General features: G+C 42.1%; 1 protein-coding gene across 1 annotated transcript in view; it reads left to right on the top strand.

Moving 5' to 3' along the window:
• The first annotated feature begins 9,096 nt into the window (after nucleotides 1-9,096).
• The window catches only part of PWWP3B (PWWP domain containing 3B), a 36,146-nt gene continuing 31,435 nt past the window's right edge, over nucleotides 9,097-13,807 (top strand). Inside the window, exon 1 of the mRNA XM_006170430.2 lies at nucleotides 9,097-9,183. The gene's annotated coding sequence lies outside the window, so the exon portion shown is untranslated. The remainder of the gene's footprint in view (nucleotides 9,184-13,807) is intronic.

Below are 13,807 nucleotides of genomic sequence, written 5' to 3'. Positions count from 1 at the left end.
AAGAGAGAAACCAAGTCACCAGGTATGGGACTTGAATCGCGGTCGGCCATGCTGGAGTCCAGCACCCTTCACCGCGATGCCACCTGCCGGCCCCAGACGTAAAACATTTCTTTGCTGATTCCTCTTTTTTGTCTTGTCTTTAATACAGTATCCTCAAGTATTTCCTATTCAACACAAGTATTAAGGAGGAAAGTATGAAGGCTCCCAAAGTGATGGCAATTAGTAATCCTAAAATAAAGGAGTCTTATTAGCAGCCAATGTCTCAGGGGTTTTTCCAGAGTACGGAGAATCCATGCTAGATTGCTAGTGTGTCTTCAAGTACATAAATGGACTTAGTGTTGGACGGGCCCCATAAGACAGTATACATTGGGAACTGGATACCATGGGGCTGACCCCAGTTTGGATCCTGGCCCTAGCAGCTTGATAAATGGGCTGGTACCTGTGTGCGTGTTCCCCAACTCCTGACGGAATGGAGGAAACAGAATCGTGGTGTGACCATGCGCAGTTGAGTTCTCTCTTCTCTCTCTGGTAAGCACATGTGTCTTTTGGCTACAAACAAATAATACACTTTGTGTTTATTTGGGGTTCATATACTCTTACTGTGGTTTATTTGGGGTTCGTATACCTTTTCTCCCATTCGTGCTACCTCTTCCTTAGCTGTTTGCTACCTGCCACGATAGGTTATTACTAAGCGCTTGAATTCATTGTAGTTTTCTATATATGACTTCATCTCCCTCACGTTAGTCTTCCCAAATTATGCTTCATTTTCAGAACTCTCCTGGAACTCCATGTTTTTATTTCAGGTGAACTACGTATTGGCTTGATTATATGAGCCTTCGGGGTAGGTATTAAGATTATTCGCATGTTACAGATGAGGAAACTGAGGTACAGAGAAGTTAAGGAAATGCTTAAGATCACATGAGTAGTGGTAGACCTGGGGAATGAAGTCATATCTGTCAGGCTGCCTGCCATATTGAGAATATCAAGTATGTAAACATCTGGGCGTATGCCTCCCACACAATGCATAGAAGCTAAAGAGCAGGCCTTGTCGGAGCCAGCAGATGACGTAGTACTTACATCGTTGGACTCCCACATGGCCCACCACGTTTCAAGTCCAGGACCAAGTGGCTCCCGAGTCACACTGGGCCTGCATGCCTTCCCAGATACAGGACGAGAATGGAGGAGGAGGAGGGATTACTTCACCTCGTGGCCATCCCCTGAGGGATGGGGTGATTTCTCTTCTCCTTCTCTCTCCCCAGTGAGCATAGGTCCAAAGGCAAAATCCTCTTAATATTCATATACTCTTACTGTGGTTTATTTGGGGTTCGTATACCTTTTCTCCCATTCGTGCTACCTCTTCCTTAGCTGTTTGCTACCTGCCACGATAGGTTATTACTAAGCGCTTGAATTCATTGTAGTTTTCTATATATGACTTCATCTCCCTCACGTTAGTCTTCCCAAATTATGCTTCATTTTCAGAACTCTCCTGGAACTCCATGTTTTTATTTCAGGTGAACTACGTATTGGCTTGATTATATGAGCCTTCGGGGTAGGTATTAAGATTATTCGCATGTTACAGATGAGAAAACTGAGGTACAGAGAAGTTAAGGAAATGCTTAAGATCACATGAGTAGTGGTAGACCTGGGGAATGAAGTCATATCTGTCAGGCTGCCTGCCATATTGAGAATATCAAGTATGTAAACATCTGGGCGTATGCCTCCCACACAATGCATAGAAGCTAAAGAGCAGGCCTTGTCGGAGCCAGCAGATGACGTAGTACTTACATCGTTGGACTCCCACATGGCCCACCACGTTTCAAGTCCAGGACCAAGTGGCTCCCGAGTCACACTGGGCCTGCATGCCTTCCCAGATACAGGACGAGAATGGAGGAGGAGGAGGGATTACTTCACCTCGTGGCCATCCCCTGAGGGATGGGGTGATTTCTCTTCTCCTTCTCTCTCCCCAGTGAGCATAGGTCCAAAGGCAAAATCCTCTTAATAAAAAAAAAAAGAAAGAAAGAAAGAAACTGCAGGCAGGCTTTGTGAAATCTCCTATGTATTCTCTCTAGAAAATGATAGTGACCTCTCTATTCAGTGTAGATATAGAAATGGTTCTGGTTCCAGCTCTTTTATAGATCCCCGCATGAATAAGGTGGGTCCTTCTTGCTTCAGAATGCTCAAGATTGACCACAGAAGGTTCATCTTTTTGTTTGTCAGTCCCTAGAATCTTTCTAACCTGTGATGTCACAATGTGGAAAGAGCTCGAGTTAGTTTGCTTGGTGATCTGGTAATGACTTGTGCACTGTGACCATGCAGCTGTGACATCTTCAGCAACCTATGTATGTCTTAAAAGAAAATCTTAGTATAATACCACCTTTAGTATTATAACTGACAGTATCACTATCCACTGGCAGTTTGTAGGTTGGAGTATTGACTCGGGAGAACAAAATCCAGAAATGTGGCACACTCAAACTTGTAAGCCTGTGGGCCATGTGTCAGCCCATTCTCTGTGGGAAGACACCTCCTTTCCCTGGAAACACTTTTTTTCCTATCCAGTCTTTTCTGATACACTTGACCAGAGATTTTTCCAGCCCCACCCCCCCTTAGCCCCAGCAGTGACTACTGCCCAGTTTGCCTTTTTCAGCATGCAGGAGCTTAACTCCGGTAAATTGTTTTCTTGCTCTTGTTCAAAAGGGTGGCTGACATTTCATAGCCATACTGTTTGTTCCTAGCCAGTGTTAGAGATTGAAGAAGGCCTTTGCCATAGGAGTTGTTACATATTTTGTCTATCACTTGATGAAATGTGTTTTACATAATTTATCTCTAGTATGTGTCAAATTTTATTAACTCACCAACAAGGGAATCAGCCAGATAGCAAAATTATTTAAAAGAGACCATGCCAGCTCAGAAAGGGAGTTGAAATAAAATGATTTTGCAATTTGGGGATTAGAAATGTTTACATAAACGTGTAGGTTTTGCTTGGTTTTGTTTTTGTTTTTTGTAATCAAGACAGGTTATTTTCACAAGGCCTTAATTACATAATGTCCTTACAAAGGAAACTGCGGCAGTACAGGACATGCTGATCATAAAACAGAAGATAAAAAACTTTCAAGTTGCAAATGTTTAAAGTATCTCTTTTTCAGATAAAAAGCTTTCATCCTTCAGCTGTAGTGTGTGATGGGAACATCTAACGACAAAGTATAAAACAAGATCAATACAGATCAGAATTAGTGCACCAAAAACAAGTTGTTCCCAGTGATTATTTTTTTCAAGCTAAAAACCGGAGATAGAGGATACACAGTTTGTCCATTTCTTAGTTGGCAAGGTTTTGTTCTTCTATGACCATCCTCTTTTCAACTAAGCAACAGAAATTAGTGGAAAATAAAAAATAATTTACGTCCTAACATACTTGATTAAACATTCTTATTTAAATATAGCCTATCTTAGAAATAGTTATACTTTATGTTCAGTAAGATTCGTACATGTTCATGTATATGATTCCCTTAATTCAGTTTCCAACATCGGGGAAGACTTGCTATTCTTTTGTTAGCTTTGCTGTAAGGTGTGTGCACTTACCAGGGTCGGGGAGGGAGTCACAACCCTCAGGAGAGCTGGCCATGCTGTAATTTCCTCTCCTCCATTCTTCTCTTGGGATCTTGGACACACACATGCATGCATGCCCCATGTGATCCTCCAGCCACTATTTCTGGGACTCAATCCACACAGTCTGCCATGTTGAATCCAGTGCCTTCACCTCCATGCCACCGCTGGTCCAGTAAATTATTCTTGACGATAACAAATTAATGTTGTCCATGTTCCTGGGTATTTATAATTTGCTCATTTTCTACATATCTTGACATATTACACAAATCCATCAAGTGTTACTAAACATTCACGCGCCTCCTTATTGAATCATTATCAACCTTTTCATGCTAACAAACTACCATGCCTCGATAACTTGCATAGGAAGGTTGTAAACAAATCCAAATCTGTTTTAAATGATCCCTATTATTCAAACATTTTCACATTTCCATTTTTATGAACCTACTTCCTCTAAAGCTAGAGGACAAAGAGAAAGAAATTTACTTTTACCTCTTTGCGAGCTCTATGAGGTAATCCTACGTTTTCTGATGTACCTCCAAATTTCCAAGGTTTCTACCAAAATAAGGAGTTTATTTTCTAGAAATGAGGCAGGCAGTGCAAAAGAGCAAAAGTAATTTTCTGGGATGCCTCTTCAGGCATTGCTCTGAAGCACAGTTCTTTTTCCTTGCTGGTAGGCTTGTCAGTTATGACTAAGTGGTTTTACCTTCAAAGGGGACATTGGGAACAGGATAACTGGGGAGCTGGAGGGCTGGAGAAAGAAAGATTATAGTGTGACAAGGCCCTATTGAAGGTGCTTCCCTCTCTCTCTTTCTCTCTCTGCCTCTCCATCTCTATCTCTCACATATTTGTACACATCCTATCATTAAAAAAGAAAGAATTGGGACCAGCAGTTGGCGTAATGGCTATGTCGCTGGACTCCCATGTAGTTGACTGCAGTTCAAGTCCCGGAACTAGTGGTTTAAACTCACCCCGGGTGCGTATGTGTTTGTGCCCAAGATCCCGAGAGGAGAATGGAGGAGAAGGGATTGTGGCGTGGCCATCTCCCCCGGGGGGTGATTTCTCGCTTTCTGCCTCTCTGTCTCTCTCTGTCTTTCTGGCAAGCGCAAGCGCCCTACAGCAAAAAAAAAAAAAAAAGAAAAAAAAAAAGGCAGTTAAAGATACAGCTTAATTTGTGTACATTGAAAATGTACATATAGCTGAGGCCTATAAAATCTTTTGCTATCTTGATAGGATGTATGGACTATAAATAAATTACATGATTCCATTATGGGGGTAGGCTGGCTATTTTAAGATCAATTTTCATTTTAGCTATTTAATTGTCCCCTTTCTACTGATTGTAATCTAAATTACTGCAATGTACCATTAAGTATTGTGTACTTAAACATAAACACCCAAGATACACACACGGACACATGTATAATAGAAAAGTTTCCATTTTAGCTTTAAAATGTCACTCTCTGTGGAGACCATTTATCTAGTACCAAGTTAGAAATTCTACTCTGTTTAAAACCCTAAATTGTTCTCTGATAACCACTAGAATGGGCAGCTTTAGGAAAAAATGTCCAAACATTTTCCAAACGTTAGTTCCGATTTACCCTTCATCACAAGTGTAAAAAGTCTTACAGTTGCTACTCATTTTCATCAATATTCGGTTTTAAATGGTTTTTATTTTGACATGTTTATATTCTATATTTCACTGATTTTAGGTCCTTTTTAACACTAAATAAAGTGAAAATGATACCAACAATATAAAAACAAGATCTATGAGGAGTAGAAACTTTCTATTCTGAATAGCAATATTTCTCAAGGTCCTAGGAGCCTAAAGAATAAAGCTCATCAGTTCTCTGTTCTTAATGTTGCTATGTTTAAATGAACAATGTTTCTTACTATGATATCATGGGTACTCATAATATAAATTGTTCCACATTTTTTCATAATTTCCCGTGAATAGAAACTATTTTTACAGAATGGCAATACTGAGAAACTTTGATTTTTGGAAAAATATCAGAGCCCTTGAAAAAACTGGTATTAGAAATATTATGAATAAACAAATAGGACTATAGCAAACTAAGACGCTTCGTCACTGCACAAGAAATAATTCGCAAAGTGAAATGTCAACCCACAGAATTGGAGAAATGCTTGCAAGGCATACATCCAATAAGGCATTAATCCCCAAACAGTATAAGGAACTCATATTATTCAATAGCACAAAAAATGGGTCAATTGACAAATATACAAAAGACCCAAATAGACATTGTAACCAAGAAGTCATATGAATAGCAAACAGGCACAGGAATTGGTGTTCAACACACTAATTATCAGGGACATGTAAATCAAAGTCCCCATGAGATGATCACCTCTGCCTGTCAGGATGGCCGTGATCCAAATTCAATACATGAAATAAATAAATATTTCAAATGCTGACAAGTGTTGAGGAAGATGTTGAGAAAAGAAAATCCTCATATACTTTTGATGGGAATTCAAATTGGCACACCCACTCTAGAAAACAGTATGGCAGTTCCTCGAGACAAAAAAAAAAAAAAAAGAAAGAAAGAAAGAAGCACCATATGATCCAGGAGTCCTACTTGTGGGTATATACCCAAAGGAAATAAAATGAGTATGTCGCAGAGATATCTATACTGCTATGTTGCCATTGCGGAACCACCTATAACAGCCAGGATATGGGAACGGCCTGTGCCTGTGGGCAGTCGAGTGGATAAAGAAATACGGTATATTTTTATGCAGAGTCACACAATGGAATACTACGTCACCTTTGGAGAGATGGACCCCTGTTATTTGTGACTACCTGAATAAACCTGGAGTGTGGGAGGCTGCGTACCAGCGAATATCGCCTTTAGGATTCGGTTTCTCAGCAAACAATTACACAATGCCAAAGGCCATGATTGGCTCCCCTTCAAAACCTCACCTTCAAAAGCATACTCTGATTGGCCACTTCCCATAGCAAATCAGTGACCTTAGAATCCCTCAAGATTTGCATATCTGGCACCTCATGATTGGTCCACAAAAGCACCCAATCATAACCCACCTGTTACAATCCTTCATTTACATATAGAACAACCAATCACCGCCCACCAACATCTATATAACCACGATCCCTGGCCCATAATTTCCGGATGACCCTGAGGAGTTGTACCACTGCGTCGTCTCTGGACGACCCTGAAGAGTTGCAACACTGCCTCGTCTCCGTGTTGTAACAGTGCGCCGTTAGTCCCGTCTCTCACGCCTTCCCTCAGGAAACCTGTTCGACTGTCCTGCGGGTCGGTACACTTATGCTAAGTGACAGAAGCCAGGCAGAGAAAGATAGACACTACAGGATCTCACTTATATGCAGAAACTAAAAAAATCTAACTCAGGCACAGGGAACAAAAGAGAGGTCACGAGGGAATGGGTTGTAGGAAATGGCTTGATGTTGACTTGCTCTGAGTTATGAGTAAGTTCTAGAGACTTAATGTATAGCAGGGTGATTGTGGTTCATAAGAACGCAATATGTACTTGAAATGTGCCGCTAAGAGAGTAGATTTTCAGTGTTCTCAGAACAAGACAAAAGGTAACGATGCAAAGTAATGATCACTTAGCTTGACTGCAGAAATCACTGTATAATGTAAACACAGATGAAATCATCACATGACACACCTTAAATATACAGTTTGCCAATTATAACTGAATAAATTGTAAAAAAAGGAAAGAAGACAATCACATGATACACTACTAGACACGAATACATAAACTTTAATCTGAGAGACATCAAGATGATTAGTATGTTAGAAGAGCTTCAGGGGGAGGTCATCACCATTTCCCTCCACTTCTTAGTTTCTTACTTGCCCAAACATATTTTTATCCATGTTTGAAATATTGTACATTTTGAGTTAAATTAATAGGTACATAAAGTTTACTATTGTCATATCTTGAAAAACATGAAAAAGTTGAGATAAAATATTTTGTGTAGCTGATAGAACCAAAATATCAGCTTTATTTTTTTCTTTCTGGTCTGCCCTCACTAGATAGATCTGGAGAGAAACAGAAGGGATGGGGAGACAGAGAGAAAGTGAGAAAGCACTGCCCCACGGAGGATGGTCACTCTGCAATGTCTTGCCCTCCATCTGTCCCTCCTTTTTGGATTTTGTGCATGTAAGCAGGCATGTCCAGCCTGCTTCTCAAGCCAACAGGTCCAGGACTCGAACTGTGTAGTCAGCCATGTGGGATACAGCTCATTTAAACATTCGGGCATGGGCTGGTCCCCAAATGTCGGCTTTATTTAGGAGGGGAAGATACAGGACAGGATGTTGCTTCTTGTGAGATGGAACTAACAGAGCCCCAGACTGCAGTAGAACTATTCATGTGCCTGGAGTCCGGTCTATCTAGAGAAGGAGCAGAGGGAGCCTGGAGGTTGCACTGCTTGAACTTCCAGCACAGAGAAGGAAAGAAAGGGGGAAGAAGAGTGCCAGCTGCCTGCTCATGTCCTCAGGCCCCTTTCTCTCTACTCTGCTGCTTTGTTCTTTCTTAATGACGTACAGTAAATAGCTTGGGGATATCTGTGTAGCCAAACATAGGCATTAAAAAGCACTCCCATGCCCCTGTGTGATTTTTGAAATTCATTTGTGGTGATCTTACTATTGATGCACACCTTGTTTCCAATTTCAGGAGACTCAGATTTGATTTGAGGTTTTTTTCCTTGGAGATGACTTTAGAGAAGAGTATAAAAAGCAGGAATAAAAGGAGAGACATCCGACGTGTCAGGTTCGGATTCAACATTGGGAAGAATTGTGCCTAATTCCCTGCGGTCTCCTTCAAGATAGCCAGGGAGCTTTTTTGGTGGAGCTTGACAATCAGGTCTTAAATTGACCAGAAATCAAGCACGAGGGAGGGCCAGAAAAAGCACACCAGGCACATTTGAACTGCCTCTTCATGATGAGAAAGAATTGGTTTGCAATTTGAGTGAAAATGGATGAGAAAGTGCCACCTTACAGACAAAGAAGCCCGGTGAACTCAGGATAAGAACCATGACACCGTATCAAAGTCAAATTCTGAAATGCAAGCATAAAGGAATCGACAGACAATAAACGTGTACAACCAATGACACCCCCACGGTAGGCTCTTCCTTGAGGAAAATGTTGGCAGAAGAAAGTGAAGCGATATCATCCATGCGATAGGACTGTGGAAAGATAGCTTTAAAGGTCTGCGATAAAGATACTAACAAGACAAACTAAACGATGGGGTTCCTCTTTTCCTTTTTCGCCAGGAAACCATCCACCTTAGGGCTTTGGGAATTGAACAGAGGTGGGCATTACGCCTTGAGTCCTGTGACAGGGGCCTTTCTCCTGGGAGCCCTTTCTGTGTCCAACTTGAGGACCCTGCTCTGAGCGGAGGAGGGACTCCCGCTCGCCCTGGCGGGGAGGGGCGGCGAACCCTGGAGGTCGGACCACCGCGCCCGCCGCTCCGCCCTGGGGAGGAGCCCAGTTGGCCGACCTCAGAGGCTCCGCGGGAGAGGAGCGGCGCAGAGGTGATGGCTGTCCTCCGGGCTGGGTATTTTCGCACACGCCGGCGGGATTTGGAGTGAAGGTGAGAAAAGAAGGCACCGCTGCTTTGGAGTCCTGTGGTTTTGTGAAAGCCGTTGTTCCTGGGGGGCGGGCGGCGATGAGATTACACCTGTGCAAAAATTCTTCCCGAGGTCCCAGAAGCTAACTTTTGAACAGGGCGTTTTACGTTCAGATTTGGTTTGCTGTGGTGGCTGAGGTACAGGATGAAAGCAAACTTGGGGGATTCAGCTCCCTGAGGTTGAAGTGAACAGGGTGTGATAATCCTAAAGGAGGAATCTGCTGTTAGTGGGTACTTTGCGTTTTCTATCACTTGGTAGTGCAGATCTGACTGCTTCGGCTGAGGTTGTATAGTAGTAAGTAATCCGAAGTGTCTTGAACCGCAGATTCAAGTACCTCTGACAGAACTTTGCTCTTTTGTCAAGGAGTACTCAAGGTCCTCAGAGAACTGATTTTAGAGTGATGTGCAAACCCAGCCTTTTCTAGGTCTCTACCTATCAAGAGAATGATATATTTCTATTAGTACTGCAGTAGGAAAATATCCGAAAGATTGTAAAAATTACACCAATCTTAATATGTGCAAACACGCAATATAATGATAAAAGATGTGTAGTAATAAGCACATAGAGAAAAGAAGGAAGATTTCCGCTCCTTCCTCCTCCTTTTCATTTAGCATAGTACCTAGGTCAGTATAAAAGGAACTGACATGGGAACTTAAAATCGTGGAGTGAAAAGCTATGCTTCCCAAAGTAGGGTAAACACATATAAACACACAGAAAGATGTTAAGATGTGTGGGCAAGTAGATGTAACTTCAAAAAGTATTTTCAAATATGAATTATATAAAGAATTGTTTATTTGACTTTAGTTATTACTATCATTTTTAATTTGACTAGAGAGAGACAGCAAGAGAGGAAAAGTGAGAAAGCAAGTCTCCAGGTCCAGGACTCGAACTGCATTTGGCCACATGGGAGTGTCTTAACCACCATGCTACCTGCTGGCCCCTCAAATATGTATGCGGGATGAGGGCTAAAAAGAGAATAGACGCAAATGGAAGCAGTGAACAACTCAGGGATTGGAGTACAGATGATGCCTATTTTCATCTTTGGATTTTAGGTACTTTCTGATTCTCTCGCACACAAGAGTGGACCTGAAAAGAAAGAATGCTTTTTGTTACAGACGCTTGAACAGATACCCCTCCAAACGCACTCTGTACCCACAGACCGGTGTTTCTAGGTCGAGTTGGATTTTTCTGTGCCTCTGACAAGGCTGCTTATCTGGTTGCCTAGGCTTTTCTTGCAACTCAAATATTTAGGCTTTAGTCCAGACTCTGGTTCAAGGACAAGATATTTATCTCGAGTGTTGTAAAGAAGTCAGAAAATGTTTAAAGCAGGTTATGGGATAGCATAGTAGATGCACAATGGGAGATTGTGCAGCTGTAAAAAGAACGCGCAAACTCTAAATGCAAAAGGATGACATGCCCAAGGTATCGTCTTAAAATAAACAAAATGCAGAATGGCCTGTGTCATGTAATCTCACCTTTTACAAAAAGATTGCGTGTCCTAGTACCTGGTATGCAACAGAAATTGGGAAATACCCATGGTATTTTATTAATTGGAAATATAGGTGTTGTATAAATGTTGGAGAGACGGAACATTTTAACCTTCTATAACAACACTGTTATCGCGCTCTCTCTCTCTCTCTCTCTCTCTATCTCTCTCTCTGTTTCTATGTTTGCTATAGAGGGCGTTTGCACCTCTGGGAGACAGAGACAGAAAGAGAGAGGGAAAGTGAGAGAGCACCCTGCATGGAGGTGGGCCATGCAGCCCCTGCTGCAGTCCCTTTTCCTCCACTCTCCTCTTGAGATTTTGGACAGGATCCCCAGGCATCCAGTATGTTGGACACGCCACTGACACTGGGACTCAAACCGCACTGTGGCCACATGGGATCCAGCCTCCTTAGCCAGTGCCCCACCGGCCTACCCTATATTACACTTGTCCACTTTCAAAATTTTCTCTTGAAAATAGCAAGCATAAATAATTTTCAGCATGAGAAAATGTGCTAAAACTTGAGCAATATGGGAAACCTCGTTAAAGAATTCACAAATACAGAATGTAGGAAGTACTGATTTAGAAAGGTATTCAAACATATCATTGGAGGGACAAAAGAAACATTTATGACTGTCTATAGAGAAAGTGTGGAAATGTATAGAGCGATCCATTACAGTTTGACCACTTGAGGGGATGTGCTTTCTTTCTGTGTAAATTTGAAAAGATAGAGAAATGTGCATAATATGCCCAAGACATACAATGATAAATGTTCAAATTAAGACACCATGGCTCCATTTTTGTACACGTGCACCAACTGTTCAGGTGAGAATGAAAACGTGTAGAAGTCTGGAAAGAAAGGTTACAGTTTGGATTGCTGTAGTTCCCACCTTTGCCCACTAAGGACCTGAGTGCCTGCAGTTCTGGTTCTGGTCAGGAGATGGTGCTTGCCGAGTTCTCTCAACTTTTTCTAGCAACCATTTTGATGAAGTGGGCAAAGAAAGCAATGAAACATATTTTGTATTGTATTAGCAGACGATGAGACGGCATGTAGTATGCAGTTGAAATTCTGTTGAAAAATGGAAAGTGTCTAGAAGAAAAAGTTCCACATGAGGGATGATGTGAAGCTTCGCACAGAAAGTGTAAACAAACAAACCAAAAAAACACCTTGCTATACAGAATTGGCCTCTAGAAGACAGGAAATGGGCCAACCAGGGAACTTAACGGCTTAGGCCGCTGGATCTCACACGACTGACAGTGCGGTTCGAGTCCTGGACCTGGCAGCTTAAAAAACACGATGGCACGTGTGCCTGTGTGCCCGAAATCCTGAGAGGAAGGGATTGCAGCTTGGTCATTCCCTTTCGGGGAATAATTTCTCACCCCTCCCCCAGCCCGTCTAGCTCTGCTGAGGGCAAGCATCCTATAGCAAATTTAAAAAATAAAGACACAAAGCAGTTGTTACTTCCTTTCTCTCATATCTTCCACCTCACACTTGTCTTCAGAGGGATGATTTCATAATATAACAATATAATCTATCTCTGTCCCAGAGAGCATTTCAAATTATAAGAAGGAACGTAAGAACGGCATTGGTACCGTGCGTGCCCTTTAGCCTCATCCTGAGTTCCAGAATGAAGTGCGTGCAGGAATTTTGGTAGGGACATTTCTTTACCCTTTTCCCGTTCAGTTGATTTGATTTCCTGTCTTCATTGTGAGAAGCCTAGGCTAATATCAGAGATGCCCGTGACCTGTCTGAGATGCCCGTTGAGCCCCAGAAAGGCAGCACAACCACACTGAGGCCGACAGGGTGAAGGCCCTGCTGGACAAGCATTGTAGGAGTGAGAATGTAGACAGCTGGATCACGGCGCTGGGCCCACCCTGATCCTCGGGACAGTGGGTAAAAGACTTGTCCCATGTCCCCAAAACATTTCATGTTCCAAGCATGCTGAAAACTTAAGAGAACAAGGTGTTTTGCTTCCTTCTCTGTAGTCACGGCTTTTGAAAATGAAAGGCCCATTTCACATTCTGTTCTGCAGCCATAATGTTTGTAACTAAAAGGCAGAACTTGTCATTTGGGGAAAGACTCTCATGTATTAAACGACTGTGAAGAAATCGACAAGCAGCTATTCAGGTGTCTACTTGAGAAAATTGCAGCCCATGTCCTGACTCTCTAATCCTTGACGACTATGCTAGATTCTCCCCACCACAACCTAGATAGCATGGTTACAAAGAGTTTAATTTGTATTTATATTTTCTTTTATTCCAATTTATTTTATTTTCTAGATTTTTGCCATAGGTCGCATGTGCTGGCCAGAGAGGAGAGAGAGAAAGGAAAAGTGAAAAATCACTCTCGGGGGGTGGGGATGGGTGCTCCGCAATTCCATCTCTTTCATTCTCCTCTTGGGATTTGGGGGATGCGCGCACGCCTGCCCAGCGTGGGTGTAAAGCCACTGGATCCGAAACTCAGACTGCGGTTGGCTATGTGTTACCATACTACCCTGTTTCTGTTCTCTAAGCCCAACATGCTCTCTTTCTCTGGTCCCCTTTGATCCCCACTATTCTTCTGACTTGTATCCTGTCTCCATTCTCATCGTTCACTTTCTTGGTACTTAGCAATGAAAATTTCTTTTCTGATCCCTCTTTTTTTGGCCGTATTTTAATCGAACCCATTTATCACGCCTTGAAAACATGTTATTCAAGCTACTTTGTGAAGGTAAAGGAAAATAAAGCAAGGACAGGAGGTGAAAAGCATTTAATAGCCCTAAGACAACAGAGTGAGATGTTTTCAAAAACACTGCTTTTCTAGGAAACCAGTGAGCTAACACTCCTTTTTAGGATTGTATCATTACATTTTTTTTTTATTGGATATTTGGACACCCTAAGTTACTATCAGAGATGGACGTGACCCATGCATCTTTGTTAACCTTGCTCTCTACGATGTGGAATTGACAGCCCAGCTGAGTTGTCCTGGGTTTTTCTCTCCAATGATTTAAGAAAGGTTCCATTCCCACAACTATCTGATTTTCTGTCTGCCTATCTGAAAACTTTAAAAGCATAACTTTTGTCATAATGCCTTCGTGACAGACTTAAAGGCTAGACATTGGATC

The sequence above is a fragment of the Tupaia chinensis genome, unplaced genomic scaffold, assembly GCF_000334495.1.
Source record: "Tupaia chinensis unplaced genomic scaffold, TupChi_1.0 Scaffold148441_1, whole genome shotgun sequence".
NCBI classification, from domain to species: domain Eukaryota; kingdom Metazoa; phylum Chordata; class Mammalia; order Scandentia; family Tupaiidae; genus Tupaia; species Tupaia belangeri.
Note: the sequence above shows the minus strand (reverse complement) of the source record. Positions and strands in the feature narration are given on the sequence as shown.